This window comes from Chiloscyllium plagiosum, unplaced genomic scaffold, assembly GCF_037043375.1.
Source record: "Chiloscyllium plagiosum isolate Xiang-an unplaced genomic scaffold, Cpla_swu_hap1 HiC_scaffold_27, whole genome shotgun sequence".
NCBI classification, from domain to species: domain Eukaryota; kingdom Metazoa; phylum Chordata; class Chondrichthyes; order Orectolobiformes; family Hemiscylliidae; genus Chiloscyllium; species Chiloscyllium plagiosum.
The window spans coordinates 33414429-33433417 of NW_028270165.1; the positions used below are offsets into that span (position 1 = coordinate 33414429).

Below are 18989 nucleotides of genomic sequence, written 5' to 3' on the forward strand. Positions count from 1 at the left end.
GTCTTTGCAGGCATTGATGGTGGTCTTTCGGTCGGGCCGGAGACTTTTAGGATCCTGCAACTCTGTGTTGCTGAGGGTGGCTAGGTTTATGGACAGGAGCTGGTTGCATGAGACTTTTTTTTTTACCGTGGTCTTTGCCTAAATGTTGAACGTTTTGCGGCACTTCCTGTTGTGTCTGCTGCATGGGGGTTATATTTGTGTTGATACTGGCTCGGGTCAGGTGATGATCTTGTCCAGTAACAGTCGGCTCCTGTCGTGCCGTGGGTAATTTTAACATCTTTCCCATCCCTCGCTCTGACAATGACGTAGTTCACACATTGCCAGTGTTTGGAGAGTGGGTGCTGTCACATTGTCTTGTTTCTGTTCCTTTGGTGGAACAGTGTGTTGGTGATGAGGATGTTGTGTCTGTGGAATTTAGTCAGGTGAAGGGTGCCATCGGAGTTTTGCTTCCCTTCTGTCTTTCCTGGTTTAGATTAGATTCTCTACAGTGTGGAAACAGACCATTTGGCCCAACAAGTCCACACCAACTCTCTGAAGAGTAACCCACCCAGACCCATTTCCCTCTGACTAATGAACCTAACGTAATGGGCAATTTAGTGTGGCCAATTCACTTAGCCTGCATATAGAGTCATAGAGAGGCGTACAGCATGGAAACAGACCCTTCGGTCCAACCCGTCCCTGCCGACCAGATATCCCAACCCAATCTAGTCCCACCTGCCAGCCCCCGGCCCATGTCCCTCCAAACCCTTCCTATTCATATACCCATCCAAATGCCTCTTAAATGTTGGAATTGTACCAGCCTCCACCACTTCCTCTGGCAGCTCATTCCATACACGTACCACCCTCTGCGTGAAAAGGTTGCCCCGTAGGTCTCTTTTATATCTTTCCCCTCTCCCCCTAAACCAATGCCCTCTAGTTCTGGACTCCCTGACCCCAGGGAAAAGACTTTTGCCTATTTACCCTATCCATGCCCCTCATAATTTGTAAACCTCTATAAGGTCACCCCTCAGCCTCCGACACTCCAGGGAAAACAGCCCCAGCCTGTTCTGCCCCTCCCTATAGCTCAAATCCTCATCTCTGGTCTGTGGGAGGAAACCAGAGCACCTGGAGGAAACCCACACAGACACAGGGAGAATGTGCAAACTCCAAATTGATGGTGGTCTTGAGGGTGGAATCGAACCTCGGTCCCTGGCGCTGAGGTAGCAGTGCAAGCCACTGTGCCATCCTTCCATTATACACTTCGAGAGTAGCTGACCACCAGCTTCTCAAGGCCCTTGAATAGTGCCCAACTTACAGTGCCCATCTCTCTGCCAATAATTTAAAATATTGCCTTGCTTGTTCTTGGGGTCAAAAGTCTGATTGAGCACAGTACTGTACACGCTCAGCAGCTGCTCACCCACAACTCCCAACGGTGGCAAACAGTTCAAGGCCAGATTTGGGAAGGAGCTGCAACAGATTTGGATTCACGTTGCTGTAACTTTGATTTGTGTCTAGCCGGGAGAGTTGGGGGGGGGGGTGGGCTGAGAGAAGGTTGGAATTTTATATAAGCGCCCAACAACCACGAGAAATGTGTCCAAGAGTTTCCCTGTGATTTTTAAAGAGCAGTCTTTATAATAGGAAGTGCAACAATAAATCTGCCCACAACAAGGTTTCATATACATAAATGGCTGGGAGAGCCTTTTTTAAAAAAAATCTTAACTTACTGATACTGATCAACTGGAAAGCTGTTGGCTCATGGACATCAGGATTGAGTCCCATGTTGCTCTTCGAGGTGGAGTTGCCATAGTCTGGCTCGACTGTTACAGACCAGACTGAACGTCCTCAAAATACGTTAAGAACACCTTGATCCGCTGGGCCAATGGCAGCGGATGGAGTCTAGTTTAGATAAATGCGAGGTGCTGCGTTTTGGAAAGTCAAATCGGAGCAGTTCTTAATGGTAAGGTCCACGGGAGTGTTGCTGAACAAAGAGACCTTGGAGTGCAGGTTCATAGCTCCTTGAAAGTGGAGTCCCAGGTCGACAGGATTGTGAAGAAGGTGTTTGATGTGCTTTCCTTTATTGGTCAGTTAGAGATGTACAGCACAGAAACAGACCCTTCGGTCCGACTTGTCCATGCTGACCAGATATCCTAAATTATTTCAGTCCCATTTGCCAGCACTTGGTCCATGTTCCCCTCAACCCTTCCTATTCATATACCCATCCAGATGCTTTTTAAATGTTGCAATTGTACCAGCCTCCTGCACTTCCTCTGGCAGCTCATTCCATACACGTACCACCCTCTGTGTGAAAAGGTTGTCCCTTAGGTCCCTTTTAAATCTTTCCCCTCTCACCCTGAATCTATGCCATCTAGTTCTGGACACCTCCACCCCAGAAAAAAACTTGCCTATTTACCCTAACTCTGCCCCTCATGATTTTATGATACGATCACCCCTCAGCCTCCGACGCCCCAGGGAAAACAGCTTTAGCCTATTCAGTCTCTCCTTTGCGGCTCAAATTCTCCAACCCTGGCAACATCTTTGTAAAATGTTGCTGAACCCTTTCAAGTTTCACAACATCTTTCCGATAGAAGAGAGACTGGAACTGCACACAATATTCCAACAGTGGCCTAACCAATGTCCTGTACAGCCGCAACATGGCCTCCCAACTCTTGTACTCTATACTCTGACCAATAAAGGAAAGCATAGGGTGACACGGTGGCTCAGTGGTTAGCACTGCTGCCTCACAGCTCCAGGGACCCGGGTTTGATTCCACCCTCGGGCAACTGTCTGTGTGGAGTTTGTACATTCTTCCCCGTGTCTGTGTGGGTTTCCTCCGGGTGCTCCGGTTTCTTCCCACAGTCCAAAGATGTGCAGGTTAGGTGAATTGGCCATGCTAAATTGCCCGTAGTGTTAGGTGCAGGGGTAAATGTAGGGGGATGGGCCTGGGTGAGTTGCTCTTCGGAGGGTCGGTGTGGACTTGTTGGGCCGAAGGGCCTGTTTCCACACTATAGGGAATCTAATCTGATCTAATCATACCAAACACCGCCTTCACTGTCCTATCTCCCTGCGACTCTACTTTCAAGGAGCTATGAACCTGCATTCCAAGGTCTCTTTGTTCAGCAACACTCCCTCTGACCTTACCATTAAGTGTATAAGTCTTGCTAAGATTTGCTTTTCCAAAATGCAGCACCTCACATTTACTGAAATTAAACTGCATCTGCCACTCCTAGGTGCATGAGCCCATCTGATAAGATCCCATTGCTCTCTGATGTAACCTTCTTCCTTGTTCACTACCCCTCCAATTTTCCCACTAACTCTACCTCCTCCATTTGCATCCAAAAGGTTTATATAGATGATGAAAAGGAGTAGACCCAGCACCAATCCTTATGTCACATCACTGGTCCCAGGCCTCAAGTCTGAAAGGCAACTCTCTACCACCACCCTCTGTCTCCTACCTTCAAGCTAGTTCTGTATCCAAATGGCTAGTTCCCCTTTAACCCATGAGATCTAACCTTGCGAACCAGTCTCCCATGGGGAACCTTGTCAAACGCCTTACTGAAGTCCATATAGATCATGTCCACCGCTCTGCCCTCATCAATCCTCTTAGTTACTACTTCAAAAAACTCAAATCAAGTTTGTGAGACATGATTTCCCACGCACAAAGCCATGTTTACTAACCCATGTCAGTCCTTGCCTTTCCAAATTTATGTACCTCCTGTCCCTCAGGATTCTCTCAAACAAATTGCCCACCACCGATGTCAGGCTCACTGATCTATAGTTCCCTGGCTTATCCTTACCACCCTTCTTTAACAGTGGCACCACGTTAGCCAACCTCCAGTCTTCCGGCACCTCACTTGTGACTATCGATACAAATATCTCAGCAAGAGGCCCAGCAATCACTTCCCTAGCTTCCCACAGAGTTCTAGGGTACACCTGATCAGGTCCTGGGGATTTATCCACCTTTATACATTTTAAGACATCCAGCACCACCTGCTCTGTAATATGAACATTTTTCAAGATGTCACCATCTATTTCCCTACAGTCTATATCTTCCATATCCTTTTCCACAGTAAATACTGATGCAAAACACTCATTTAGTATCTCCCCCATCTCCTGCGGTTCCACACAAAGGCCACCTTGCTGATCCTTGAGGGGCCCTATTCTCTCCTTAACTATCCTTTTGTCCTTAATGTATTTGTAAAAACCCTTCTTCGGGCTCATGCCTGAAACGTCGATTCTCCTGCTCCCTGGATGCTGCCTGACCTGCTGCGCGTTTCCAGCAACACATTTTCAGCTCTGATCTCCAGCATCTGTAGCCCTCACTTTCTCCTAAGGATTCACTCGATCTGTCCTGTCTATACCTGACATACGCTTCCTTCTTTTTCTTAACCAAACCCTCAATTTCTCCAGTCATCCAGCATTCCCTACACCTACCAGCCTTTCCTTTCACCCCCATGAGAACATACTGTCTCTGGACTCTCGTTACCTCATTTCTGAAGTCTTCCCATTTTCCAGCCGACCCTTTACCTGTGAACATGTGCCCCCAATCAGCTTTCGAAAGTTCTTGTCAAATAGTCTCAAAATTGTTCTTCATCCAATTTAACACTTTAACTTTTCAATCCACTCTATCCTTTTCCATCACTATTTTGAAACTAATATGGTTGGGGCGGGGAAGGGTGGCTAAGTTGCAGCTGTACAGGACATTGGTTAGGCCACTTTTGGAGTGCTCCATGCAATTCTGGTCCCACTGCTATCGGAAGGATATTGTGAAACTTGAAAGGGTTCAGAAAATATTTGCAGGTATGTTGCCAGGGTTGGAGGATTTGAGCTCTTGGGAGAGGCTGAGTAGGCTGGGGCTGTTTTCCCTGGAGCGTCGGAGGCTGAGGGGTTTCCAGCATTTGACCCATATCCCTCTAAACCTTTCCTATTCATACACTCATCCAGATGTCTTTTAAGTGTTGCAATTGTACCAGCCTCCACCACTTCCTCTGGCAGCTCATTCCATACCTCTGTGTGGGAAAGGTTGCCTCGGGTGCCTTTTAAATCTTATTCCTTTCATCTTAAGCCAGTGTCCTCTACTTTTTGGACTCCCCTACCCTGGGGAAAAGACCTTGGTTAATAACCCTATCCATGCCCCTGATGATTTTATAAATCTCTGAGGTTACCCCCCGACACTGTGGGGAAAACAGCCCGAACCTATTCAGCTTCTCCCTAAAGCTCAAACCCTCCAACCCCAGCAACATCCTTTGTAAATCTTTCCTGAACCCTTCCAGGTTTCCTTGAAATTCCGAAGTTGCCTCCTTGCCTGGCATGAGGTGAAGGTGACGCCGCTGTTCGGTTGCCCCCGAGCAGCTTCCTACTGAAATGTGTGACCTCACAATTTCATACAATAAACTCTGTCTGCTAAGGCTTTTTTTCTCCCCACTCTCTCAATCTGTCTCTATGCCCTTGTTGGTTCCTTTTGACCTCATCGCAACGTACCCTCCCCCTTATTTTTGTACTGTCCACAAATTTGGATGAGTTACACTGTGCTCACTCCTCTATGTTATTGATACAGATAGTTCTAGGGCCCTAATTACGTGCTTTTGGAATATTGTGTGCAATTCTGGTCTCCTTCCCATCGGAAGGATGTTGTGAAACTTGAAAGGGTTCAGAAAAGATTTATAAGGATGTTGCCAGGGTTGGAGGATCTGAGCTACAGGGAGAGGCTAAACAGGCTGGGGCTGTTTTCCCTGGAGAGTCGGAGGCTGAGGGGTGACCTTATAGAGGTTTATAAAATCATGAGGGGCATGGATAGAGTAAATAGTCAAAGTATTTTCCTTGGGGTCAGGGAGTTCATGACCAGAGGGGATCGGTTTATCGTGAGAGTGGAAAGATATAAAAGAGTCCTAAGGGGGAACTTTTTTGCACAGACTATGATGTGTGTGTGGAATGAGCTGCCAGAAGAAGTGGTGGAGGCTGGTACAATTGCAGCATTTAAAAGGCATCTGGATGTGTATATGTATAGGAAGGGTTTAGAGGGTTATCGGCCAAGTGCTGGCAAATGGGACGAGAATGGATTAGGATACCTGATCGGCATTGGTGAGTTGGACCGAAGGGTCTGTTTCCGTGGTATAACTCTGTGACTGACTGAATCTCGCCGTTTCGATCTGAAAAAGTCTCCTTAATTCTAATCCTCTGTCTTCTGTGTTTTTACTAATCCTCAATTCAGCTAATCTATCACCTCCAGTATCATAAGTGCTTGTTTTTTGCAATGATCTTACATATGAGTCCTCATGGAACAGCCCCCCCTAGAAATCCACAAACACTACAGCCAGTTCGGTCTTTCCGACTTCTGCTCTTCCCATTGGCTGGACGAAGCTCCTGCTGCTCCCATTGGCTGGAATAGGATTGGCCGGCTTACTCCTGCAGGCTCCTGCATCTGGTTGGAGAAACGGTCTCATGGAGGTCACCGTGGTAAAGAGAATCAAACCCCACAGTCGTAATATTCACATTATTAAAAAAAGGCAATGAATTAATCGATTGCAATGCAACCGTTTAAAATCATGCATTAAGAAAAGAAGACGCCTTCCTCAATTTGTGCTGGTAAATTTGCTCAAGGGTCAGTTTCAGTTGTGTTGATCTGACACAGTTCCACATTTTGAGATCCTCCGCTTCCCCCCGGTTACAATGGTCTGTTTTAAAATAGAAAGCTCAGCGCCTCTGGGAGGTCACAGGGGGAGGTTTCCCCGACACCATCAGTGATGTCACCCTCTGTGAAGTCACGGGGGGAGGTTTCCCCGACACCATCAGTGATGTCACCCTCTGGGAAGTCACAGGGGGAGGTTTCCCCGACACCATCAGTGACGTCACCCTCTGTGAAGTCACAGGGGGAGGTTTCCCCCGACACCATCAGTGACGTCACCCTCTGTGAAGTCACAGGGGGAGGTTTCCCCCGACACCATCAGTGATGTCACCCTCTGTGAAGTCACAGGGGGAGGTTTCCCCGACACCATCAGTGATGTCACCCTCTGTGAAGTCACAGGGGGAGGTTTCCCCGACACCATCAGTGATGTCACCCTCTGTGAAGTCACAGGGGGAGGTTTCCCCGACACCATCAGTGATGTCACCCTCTGTGAAGTCACAGGGGGAGGTTTCCCCGACACCATCAGTGATGTCACCCTCTGTGAAGTCACAGGGGGAGGTTTCCCCGACACCATCAGTGACGTCACTCTCTGTGAAGTCACCGGGGGTGTTTCCCCGACACCATCAGTGACGTCACCCTCTGTGAAGTCACCGGGGGTGTTTCCCCGACACCATCAGTGACGTCACTCTCTGTGAAGTCACCGGGGGTGTTTCCCCGACACCATCAGTGACGTCACCCTCTGGGAAGTCACGGGGGAAGGTTTCCCCGACACCATCAGTGACGTCACCCTCTGGGAAGTCACGGGGGAAGGTTTCCCCGACACCATCAGTGATGTCACCCTCTGGGAAGTCACGGGGGGAGGTTTCCCCGACACCATCAGTGACGTCACCCTCTGTGAAGTCACGGGGGGAGGTTTCCCTGACACCATCAGTGACGTCACCCTCTGTGAAGTCACGGGGGGAGGTTTCCCCGACACCATCAGTGACGTCACCCTCTGGGAAGTCACGGGGGGAGGTTTCCCCGTCACCATCAGTGACGTCACCCTCTGTGAAGTCACAGGGGGGAGGTTTCCCCAACACCATCAGGGTCATCACCTTCTGTGATGTCACTGGGAGTATCCCCGACACAATCAGTGACGCCAGGCAAGGTCGGAGAGGATCCATCCTCACCCTCTGTGATGTCATTGGTGAGGTTCCCTGTCACCCTCTATAATGTCACTGCCAGGGCACCCATCACGGTGATGTCACAGGGAGTATCCCCATCACCCTCTGTGATGTCATTGGGGAGGTTCCCTGTCACCCTCTATAATGTCACTGCAAGGGCACCCATCACAGCGATGTCACAGGGACAGGGAGTATCCCCATCACCCTCTGTGATGTCATTGGGGAGGTTCCCTGTCACCCTCTATAATGTCCCTGCGGGAGCACCCATCACGGCGATGTCACAGGGACAGGGAGTATCCCCATCACCCCCTGTGATGTCATTGGGGAGGTTCCCTGTCACCCTCTATAATGTCACTGCGGGAGCACCCATCACGGCGATGTCACAGGGACAGGGAGTATCCCCATCACCCTCTGTGATGTCATTGGGGAGGTTCCCTGTCACCCTCTATAATGTCACTGCAAGGGCACCCATCACGGCGATGTCACAGGGACAGGGAGTATCCCCATCACCCTCTGTGATGTCATTGGGGAGGTTCCCTGTCACCCTCTATAATGTCACTGCAAGGGCACCCATCACGGTGATGTCACAGGGACAGGGAGCAGGGAGTATCCCCATCACCCTCTGTGATGTCATTGGGGAGGTTCCCTGTCTCCCTCTATAATGTCACTGCCAGGGCACCCATCACGGTGATGTCACAGGGACAGGGAGTATCCCCATCACCCCCTGTGATGTCATTGGGGAGGATCCCTGTCACCCTCTATAATGTCACTGCAAGGGCACCCATCACAGCGATGTCACAGGGACAGGGAGTATCCCCATCACCCTCTGTGATGTCATTGGGGAGGTTCCCTGTCACCCTCTATAATGTCCCTGCAAGGGCACCCATCACGGTGATGTCACAGGGACAGGGAGTATCCCCAACACCCCCTGTGATGTCATTGGGGAGGTTCCCTGTCACCCTCTATAATGTCACTGCAAGGGCACCCATCACGGTGATGTCACAGGGACAGGGAGTATCCCCAACACCCCCTGTGATGTCATTGGGGAGGTTCCCTGTCACCCTCTATAATGTCACTGCGGGAGCACCCATCACGGCGATGTCACAGGGACAGGGAGTATCCCCATCACCCCCTGTGATGTCATTGGGGAGGTTCCCTGTCACCCTCTATAATGTCACTGCAAGGGCACCCATCACGGTGATGTCACAGGGACAGGGAGTATCCCCATCACCCTCTGTGATGTCATTGGGGAGGTTCCCTGTCACCCTCTATAATGTCACTGCGGGAGCACCCATCACGGTGATGTCACAGGGACAGGGAGTATCCCCATCACCCTCTGTGATGTCATTGGGGAGGTTCCCTGTCACCCTCTATAATGTCACTGCAAGGGCACCCATCACGGTGATGTCACAGGGACAGGGAGTATCCCCATCACCCCCTGTGATGTCATTGGGGAGGTTCCCTGTCACCCTCTATAATGTCACTGCGAGGGCACCCATCACGGTGATGTCACAGGGACAGGGAGCACCCCCATCACCCTCTGTGATGTCATTGGGGAGGTTCCCTGTCACCCTCTATAATGTCACTGCGGGAGCACCCATCACGGTGATGTCACAGGGACAGGGAGTATCCCCATCACCCCCTGTGATGTCATTGGGGAGGTTCCCTGTCACCCTCTATAATGTCACTGCAAGGGCACCCATCACAGCGATGTCACAGGGACAGGGAGTATCCCCAACACCCTCTGTGATGTCATTGGGGAGGTTCCCTGTCACCCTCTATAATGTCACTGCGGGAGCACCCATCACGGCGATGTCACAGGGACAGGGAGTATCCCAATCACCCCCTGTGATGTCATTGGGGAGGTTCCCTGTCACCCTCTATAATGTCACTGCAAGGGCACCCATCACGGTGATGTCACAGGGACAGGGAGTATCCCCATCACCCTCTGTGATGTCATTGGGGAGGTTCCCTGTCACCCTCTATAATGTCACTACGGGAGCACCCATCACGGTGATGTCACAGGGACAGGGAGTATCCCCATCACCCTCTGTGATGTCATTGGGGAGGTTCCCTGTCACCCTCTATAATGTCACTGCAAGGGCACCCATCACGGTGATGTCACAGGGACAGGGAGTATCCCCATCACCCTCTGTGATGTCATTGGGGAGGTTCCCTGTCACCCTCTATAATGTCCCTGCAAGGTCACCCATCACAGCGATGTCACAGGGACAGGGAGTATCCCCATCACCCCCTGTGATGTCATTGGGGAGGTTCCCTGTCACCCTCTATAATGTCACTGCGGGAGCACCCATCACGGCGATGTCACAGGGACAGGGAGTATCCCCAACACCCCCTGTGATGTCATTGGGGAGGTTCCCTGTCACCCTCTATAATGTCACTGCGGGAGCACCCATCACGGCGATGTCACAGGGACAGGGAGTATCCCCATCACCCCCTGTGATGTCATTGGGGAGGATCCCTGTCACCCTCTATAATGTCACTGCAAGGGCACCCATCACAGCGATGTCACAGGGACAGGGAGTATCCCCATCACCCTCTGTGATGTCATTGGGGAGGTTCCCTGTCACCCTCTATAATGTCCCTGCAAGGTCACCCATCACAGCGATGTCACAGGGACAGGGAGTATCCCCATCACCCCCTGTGATGTCATTGGGGAGGTTCCCTGTCACCCTCTATAATGTCACTGCAAGGGCACCCATCACGGTGATGTCACAGGGACAGGGAGTATCCCCATCACCCCCTGTGATGTCATTGGGGAGGTTTCCTGTCACCCTCTATAATGTCACTGCAAGGGCACCCATCACGGTGATGTCACAGGGACAGGGAGTATCCCTATCACCCTCTGTTGTATCATTGGGGAGGTATCCCTTCACCCTCTGTGATGTCCCTGCGGGAGCACCAATAACAATGACGTCACAGGGAGAATCCCCATTGCTCTCTGGGATATCACAGGGGTTTGGGGAGGTTCCCCACCACATTCCATGATGTCTGTGTGGGGATGCGGAACCTGGCACTCCCACATACCTGCTGCCTCTTCCATCTAGCGGGTCATGTTTGTGGGTTTGGAAGGTGCTATTGAAGGAGCCTTGATGAATTCCTTCAGTGCACCTTTCAGAACGTATACAATGCTTGCCCCTCCGTATCAGCGGTGGCGGGAGTGGATGTGCCAATTAAGCAGTTGCTTTGTCCCGGATGATGTCCACCTGTCATTGGAGCAGCTCTCATCCAGGCCAGCGGGGAGTAATCCATTACACCTTCTGATTTGAGCTTTGTAAATTATAGGCTGGTTTGGGGGAGTCAGGGATGCATGTCTTGGTGCAGTAACCTCTGACCTGTTCAGACACATTGCTACACACCTCCGGAGCAGGTTGGACTTGAACTGAGCTTCCTGGTTTAGAGGTAGAGATACTACTGCTGCACCATAAGAACCCTAACTTTAAAAGGTAGAGACATCTTAACAAACCTGTTCAGACATGTTATGACAGACCTCTGAATCAGGTGGGTTTCGAACCTATTCCTTCCGGCTCAGAGGCAGTGACACTACCAGCATGTCACAAGAGCCCTATGACCTGCTGCTGTAACCATAGCATTGTTATAGCTGGTTCAGTTCAGTTTCCCATCAATGGTAACTACAGTTATGGCCTCTCCATTCACTTTTATCCGTCTCCCTGGAGCTTGGATACCAAGAGGAATTGTAAAGAGGTGTCTTTTTTGTGTTCGTGTATTCCAAAAACTGTGAAGGGGAAAGAGAAAAGAACTGTTTGGAAACCAGAGCTTACAAGGATTGCTGTATGATTGAAGAGCAAGTAACCTTTTGCTCATTGTCAACAGTGTTTGTACAATGATGGATTACAGTAATGATTGCAGATGAACTGGAGACAAAGGGTTCGATACAAGTGGAGCTTGGGTTGGCAACAAGTAGTGGATTGGTTAGTGGTCTTCTACTTATGACCAATGACAAAGAAGTCTTCCTGCCAAATACAATTTGATTGGTTCTCAAGTATCTGAGCAGCTTGAGGTTGTGAACAAGATGGAGGGAGCTTTCAATCCATCACTGGTTTAGAAGCTCTCCCTGTTCCCCCCCCAGAAGTGATTTTAAGCCTGACAAAGAGAGTTCATGCCCTTCAGTTGCTGTAAGTCCTGCTTTTTGATGAAGAGGCCTTTTATAAGTGAACCAGCTACCCTGTGCCTCCTGCAAACCAGTGGAAATATCCAGAGGAGGATGAGTGAGAAGCAGCTTTCTAACCAGCAAAAGTCATAAGAATCATCTCAGTAATCATATGAACAGGAAACACTGCACTGCTTCCCCATTTTTGTGTGTGTTAGGGGATGTTTATGGGGGTTTAGAGTTTTAATTAGTGGAGTTATGTGACAACTGCTTGGTTACGTATAGAGTCCAATTACTTGCAGTAAATAGTAAGTTGTAAGCACAGAATGCTTTCTGTAAATCCAAGACTAGAAGACAGGAAAATTGGTCAATTTAGCATAGTTTTAAAAGTCTTTAACTTTAGTGATGAGTCGGGGAATAGCAGCATTTGGTTCTAAACCCAGTGAAGTGTGACAGATCGACTTCTGCAGCAATACAATGAGGGATCGACACGTCTGTGTGCTTGAGACCAAGTTAATTTATTTGACTTCCATTCAGAGCATCCGGCCCAGGATTGGGTGGAGGGGCCAGTTGTCAGCAGTTGCACCCCCGTTGATTTCAGGCAGAGCAACACTCCTAGTCACCGTAGGTTACGCTAATAATCTGGACAAGTGCTGGAGCCCAGCTGGACCATTGCACTGCTCGCTACTGTCTTGCCAGTCTCCCGACAGGCAGGAAGCTCCGTGATTGTTGCCTGGCCTGGATCTGGCTGACACCTGACTCCAGACCAAGCTCAGCTCTCGACAGCTGGAGAAATCACTCCATTCTCAGAGGGAAAGGGAAGGGGGGACGTCTTACCTGGGACACCACTTTATGGGGAAAGGAGGGAAGGGAGGGAGTGAAGGAGAGAAGGGGAAGGGAGAGGAGGGAAGGGGAAAACAAAAGGAGGGGAAGGGGTGAGGGAGGGGAATGGGTGGTGGGGGATGGGCGAAGGGAGGGGTGAGGTGGGGCAAGGGACAATAGGAGGGGAGAGGGTGAGGGCAGGTGAGAAATGAGGATGGGGTGGTGGAAGGGACAATAGGAGGGGAGAGGGTATGGGGAGGAAGGGAGATGGTATGGGGAGGGGGTGAGAGGAAGGGACAATAGGAGGGGAAAGGGTGAGAGGAAGGGAAAGAGTAAGGGTAGGGGAGAAATGGGGATGGAGTGACGGAAGAGGGAGAAGTAGGACTGGGAAAGGGAGGGGGGAAGGGGGAAAGGGAGGGGGGAAGGGGGAAAGGGAGGGGGGAAGGGGGAAAGGGAGGGGGAAAAGGGAGGGGAAGGGGGAAAGGGAGGGGTGGAAGGGGAAAAAGGGAGGGGGAAGCGGGAAAAGGAAGGGGAGGAAGGGGGGGAAGGGGAAAAGGAAGGGGGAGGGGGAGGGGAAGGGGGAGGGGGAGGGGAAGGGGGAGGGGGAAGGGGAAAAGGAAGGGGGAGGGGGAAGGGGAAAAGGAAGGGGGAGGGGGAAGGGGAAAAGGAAGGGGGAGGGGAAGGGGAAGGGGAGGGGGAAGGGGAAAAGGAAGGGGGAGGGGGAAGGGGAAAAGGAAGGGGGAGGGGGAAGGGGAAAAGGAAGGGGGAGGGGGGAGGGGAAAAGGGAGGGGGAGGGGGGAGGGGGAGGGGGGGAGGGGGAAAAGGAAGGGGGAAGGGGAAAAGGGAGGGGGAGGGGGAGGGGGAAGGGGAAAAGGAAGGGGGAGGGGGGAGGGGGAGGGGGAAAAGGAAGGGGGAAGGGGAAAAGGGAGGGGGAGGGGGAGGGGGAAGGGGAAAAGGGAGGGGGAGGGGGAGGGGGAAGGGGAAAAGGAAGGGGGAGGGGGAGGGGAAAAGGAAGGGGGAAAAGGGAGGGGGAGGGGAAAAGGAAGGGGGAAGTGGGAAGGGGGAGGGGGGAAGGGGGAGTGGGGAAGGGGAGGAGGAGGAGGAGGGGAAGGGGGAGGGGGGTAGGGGGAAAGGGAAGGGGGAAGGGGAAAAGGGATGGGGGGAAGGGGGAAAGGGATGGGGAAAGGAAGGGATGGGGAAGGGGGAAGGGACGGGGATGGGGGAAAGGGAGGGGGAAGGAAAGGGGGGAAGGGGGAAGGGGAGGGGAGGGGATGGGCGAAAGGGATGGGGGGAAGGGGGGAAGGAAAGGAGGGAAGGGGGGACGGGGGAAGGAAAGGGGGGATGGGGAAAGGAAGGGATGGGGAAGGGGGAAGGGAAGGGATGGCGAAGGGGGAAAGGGATGGGGGAAAGCGAGGGGGAAGGAAAGGAGGGAAGGGGGGAAGGGGAGGGGATGGGCGAAAGGGATGGGGGGAAGGGGGGGAGGAAAGGGGGGGGAGGAAAGGGGGGACGGGGGAAGGAAAGGGGGGACGGGGGAAGGGATGGGGAAGGAGGGGAGGGAAAAGAATCTCATCAAATCGCCACATAAAAGTGAGCAGATGTTTCTATTTTCTCTTTGACTCGGTGAACTTAAATGGCGAATGACTGCGGAACTCCGACATAGAGTCACACAGCACGGAAACAGACCCTTCAGTCCAACTCGTCCACGCTGACCAAATATCCTAACCCTTCAGCCTCCGACGCTCCGGGGAAAACAGCCCCAGCCTATTCAGCCTCTTCCTGTAGCTCAAACTCTCCAACCCTGGCAGCATCAAAATCTTTTCTGTACCCTTTCAAGTTTCACAACAGTCTTTCAATAGGAGGGAGACCAGAATTGCACACAATATTCCAAAAGTGACCTCACCAATGCCTCAGGAAGTTCATTTCATAAGTGAACTACCCCCGATATAAAATATTTGCCCCTCATGTTTTTTTTTAAGTCTTTCCTCTCCCGTTAAAAATGTGCCCACTTGAAATCCCCCATCCTTGGAAAAAGACAACTACCATTAACTCTATCTATACCCCTCATTATTTTATAAACCTCTCTAAGGTCAAGTCTCAACCTCCTACGCTCCAGTTAAAAAAGTTCCAGCCTTTCTTTATAACTCAAACCTTTTGTCTCCGGTCAATCTATTCCGAACCCTCTCCATCTTGTTCATAACATTTCTATAACCGGATACAGTATTCCCGAAGAGGCTTCACCAATGTCTTCCTAACTCCTATACTCCAAGGAGTGAGCAATGAAGGCAAGCATGCTACACACCTTTTTAACCACCCTATGTGGGCATCTATGAGTGGCATGGATAAAGTGAATAGCAAATGTCTTTTCCCTCAGCTGGGTGATTTCAAAACTAAGGAAACCTATATTTCGGGATGAGGGAAGAAAGATTTGAAAGGGACCTGAGGGGCAATTTTCTCACACACAGGCTGGTTTGTACGTGGAATGTACTGCCAGAGAAACTGGTAAGTGCAGGTACAGTTCCAACATTTGAAAGACATTTGTACATGAATAGGAAAGGTTTAGAGAGATATGGGCCAAATGCTGGCACGTGGGGCTAGTTTGGTTTGGGAACTGTGGGCGGCGTGGATGCGTTGGACTGAAGGGTCTCTATCCATAAGGGCGGCACGGTGGCACAGTGGTTAGCACTGCTGCCTCACAGAGCCAGAGACCCGGGTTCAATTCCCGCCTCAGGCGACTGACTGTGTGGAGTTTGCACGTTCTCCCCGTGTCTGCGTGGGTTTCCTCCGGGTGCTCCGGTTTCCTCCCACAGTCCAAAGATGTGCAGGGTCAGGTGAATTGGCCGTACTAAATTGCCCGTAGTGTCAGGTAAGGGGTAAATGTAGGGGTATGGGTGGGTTTCGCTTCGGCGGGTCGGTGTGGACTTGTTGGGCCGAAGGGCCTGTTTCCACACTGTAATCTAATCTAATCCGTGCTGTATGACTCTATGAGGAAGGATTTCTATCCTTTAGGTGCATCAGTTAGAAGGTTAATGGGGTGCTATCCTTTTTATTATGAAAGGAATTGAACCTAAAAGTAAGGATGTTATGCGTCAGCTGGGCAGGCCATTAGTGAGACTACATCTCGGATATAGTGTGCAGGATTGGTCTCCTTACTGGAGGAAGGATGCAGATATGTTGGGAGGCGGTTCAGAGGGGTTTTGCTGGGTTGTCTTTGTGAGGATAAGGTGCCTGTTTACACTGACATTTAGTTGAGACAGGGCTGACACGATTGAAGTGTCTAATTTCCTGAACCCGTCTTGACAAGGTGGGCATAGGAAGGCCTTGTGAGTGAGTCACATGGGCATCTTGTATTTGAAGTTACAGTCAGATCAAGCAGCATCTTAGTAAATGGGGGCACAGGCTCAAGGGGCAAAATGGACAATCCTGCTCCCGATTTGTATATTCATTCCAGAGGGCACCGTTTTAAAGTGTGGGATTGCCCTTTGGAGCACAGGCAAGAGGAGAATCTCTCTGCCAGAGGGTTGTGAGACTTTGGAAGGCATTGGAGGGATGGGTCATTGAGTGTATTTCAGAGAGACGTGGATAGATCGGCAGAGGAGAGAGAGAGAGGCTATCAGGGCGACATGGGAACGTGGGATTCGAAACACAAATATCTCAAAATGTCCTATTGAATGGGCAGAGCAGGCTCGAGGGGCCGAATGGCCTACTCCCACCCCCCAGCTCCTATTTCATAAGTTCACATGCTTGCTTCTGTTGGAGTTGAACAGCACACGGCTCATTTTGGAAATGTGGGAACGTTCTAGAACATAGAAATTAGGAGCAGGAATAGGCCATTCATCCCTGGGTATCTGTCCTGACATTCAAAATGATCACGGCTGACCATCTGACTCAGTCCCCTGTTCCTGCTTTCTCCCCCACCCCTTCCCTTTGATCCCTTTAAGCCCTGAGAACCATATCTAATTCCTTCTCGAAAACCTCTTCGCAGCCAGAGAAGACCATTCAGCTAACTGTGTCTGTGTGGGCCAGAAAAGAAACACAACCCTACTCCAACTCTTTCTCTGTAGGTTACACTTCCTCAAGTTCAATCCTAAGTGTTTTGTTTGAGTGCAAATAAGGTTTCTGCCTCTATCACATTCTCATGCAGTGAGCTCAAGACCTTCTGGGTGAAAAGTATGTTTTTCAAACAATGCCTAACCCTTCCATTAATCATTTGAGATCTCTGACCCCCAGTTACTGTCCTCTTGGCTCACAGGATTAGGTCCTTTTTATCCCCTCTTTCTGATCCTCTCCCCTTCGGCTCCTTTGTTTTCAAAGGTAAGTGCCCTAGCCCCTAGCCCAGCCAATCTGTCCTCATTGCCAATCTGTCCATTCCAGGTAACACCTATATGAATCTCTTCTGATCCCTCTGTAGTGCAATTCAATCCTTCCTGTCTTCCAGGACTGCACACAGTATTCCAGCTGTGGTCCCACTCGTGTTCCAGCATAACCTCCCTGCTGTCAGAGTTGCAGAAGTGTAGCACACAGTTTTAAAAGGCTATTCAGCTCATCAGGTCTGTGCTGGCAAAAAGAAAGCCATCTAGTTATTCTAAATAAAAAACAAACGAACTGCAGATCAGAGACAAAAATAGAAATTGCTGGAAAAAGCTCAGCAGGTCTGGCAGCATCTGTGAAGAGAAATCAGACCTCTAATTTCTCGCCATAGACACTGCCCGACCTGCTGAGCCTTTCCAGCAGTTTCTATTGTTGTGCCAAATTATTCCAATCTGATTTTTCAGCACTTGGCCCACAGCTTTGTATTGTGATGCTGCTGCTCCTTTAACAAGGTTAGGCTGCCCTTGGGTTTTCTTTCCCAGAGAGACTGTAAATGACACAAGACTCTGAAAAGTCTAAGTTGAAGGGTTTGGGGGCCAATTTGATTATAGCTAACAGATACTGCCTCAGGAACAAGGCTTAAAATAAAACACTTGTACGATGACAGGGGAGTGGCTAGTTCTCCCAGCTCAGCTTCGATTTGATTTTTTGGCAGTCTGGCTGTTCACTGATAGTCGTCAGACCCAAAGAAGCAGGCCCATGCTGATCCTCTCTCTCTGACTTGTCTCCTGTAAGACCCTGTGTTTGATTTTACCTTTCGTGCCAAGGGGTGTTGGTGGGGATTGTTGCAAGTATTGGCAACAGCAGCATTAAGTTGGGATGATCTGCTGGGATTTTGGAGAGGTTAAGTTATTCAGTACTCTGTTCACTTTTGCTTGTGTTTCATTCGGTAATCTTGTAAATAAATCCTGTTTTGTTTAAAACTAAGGGGTTTCACCAGCTGCATCCCTCCTGGAATATCCGTGATACACTTGCTTAAAACGCCCATTTGAAATAATGAGGGTGGCACGGTGGCTCAGTGGTTAGCACTGCCGCCTCACAGCCCCAGGGTCCCAGGTTCAATTCTACCCTCGGGCAACTGTTTGTGTGAAGTTTGCACATTCTCCCCGTGTCTGTGTGGGTTTCCTCCGGGTGCTCCGGTTTCCTCCCATAGTCCAAAGATGTGCAGGTTAGGTGAATTGGCCATGCTCAATTGCCCATAGTGTTCAGGGATATGTGAGTTATGTGCATTAGTCAGAGGCAAATGTGGAGTAATAGAGGTAGGGGAATGGGTCTGGCTGGGATACCCATCAGAGTGGACTTTTTTGGGCCAAATGGCCTATTTCCACTCTGTAGTGATTCTATGAACTAGCAAAGTTAACTTTCTTGAAATGTTTTGAGGGGGTCTGGCCTGGTCCGTAACCATATGCCTCCTGCCTCTTAAATGTGTGTCCCCTGGTCCTCCTTCAAGGGGAGGGTTCCTTCCTATTTACCCAGTTATGCCCATCACAATTTTATACATCTCTATCATCTCAATCTCTTCTGCTTCCAAGGAGTATAACTATCTTCACAACTGAAGTTCTGCAGCCTAAGCGACATCCTGGTAAATCTCCTCTTCCCCCTCTCCACTGCAATCACATCCCTCCTACTTTGTGGATTTCAAAACCGCACACAATACAATTCCAGCATGATCTCCCTTGCACTTATGCGAGGTCTGTTAGAGGTCAGTATCCTGCTACTCTTGTTAACCTCCTCATCTACCTGAGCCGCTACCATTAGGGTTCTGTCAACACCACCCACTCCAAGCTCCCTCGACACTTCTCGATGTCCTGCCCTTCAGTGGGTACAGCCTGGCCTTGAATGCCCGACCCCAAATGCCCTGTAAATTGCATTTGCAGATACATTCTATTTTGCTCAAAAAGCA

The 18989-nt window shown here is 50.4% G+C and overlaps 1 protein-coding gene across 2 annotated transcripts in view; it reads right to left on the minus strand.

The window, feature by feature from the left end:
* Nucleotides 1-18989, minus strand: part of LOC122547074 (uncharacterized) — an 82736-nt gene that overhangs the window by 40978 nt on the left and 22769 nt on the right. The gene's annotated exons all lie outside the window — the stretch shown is intronic.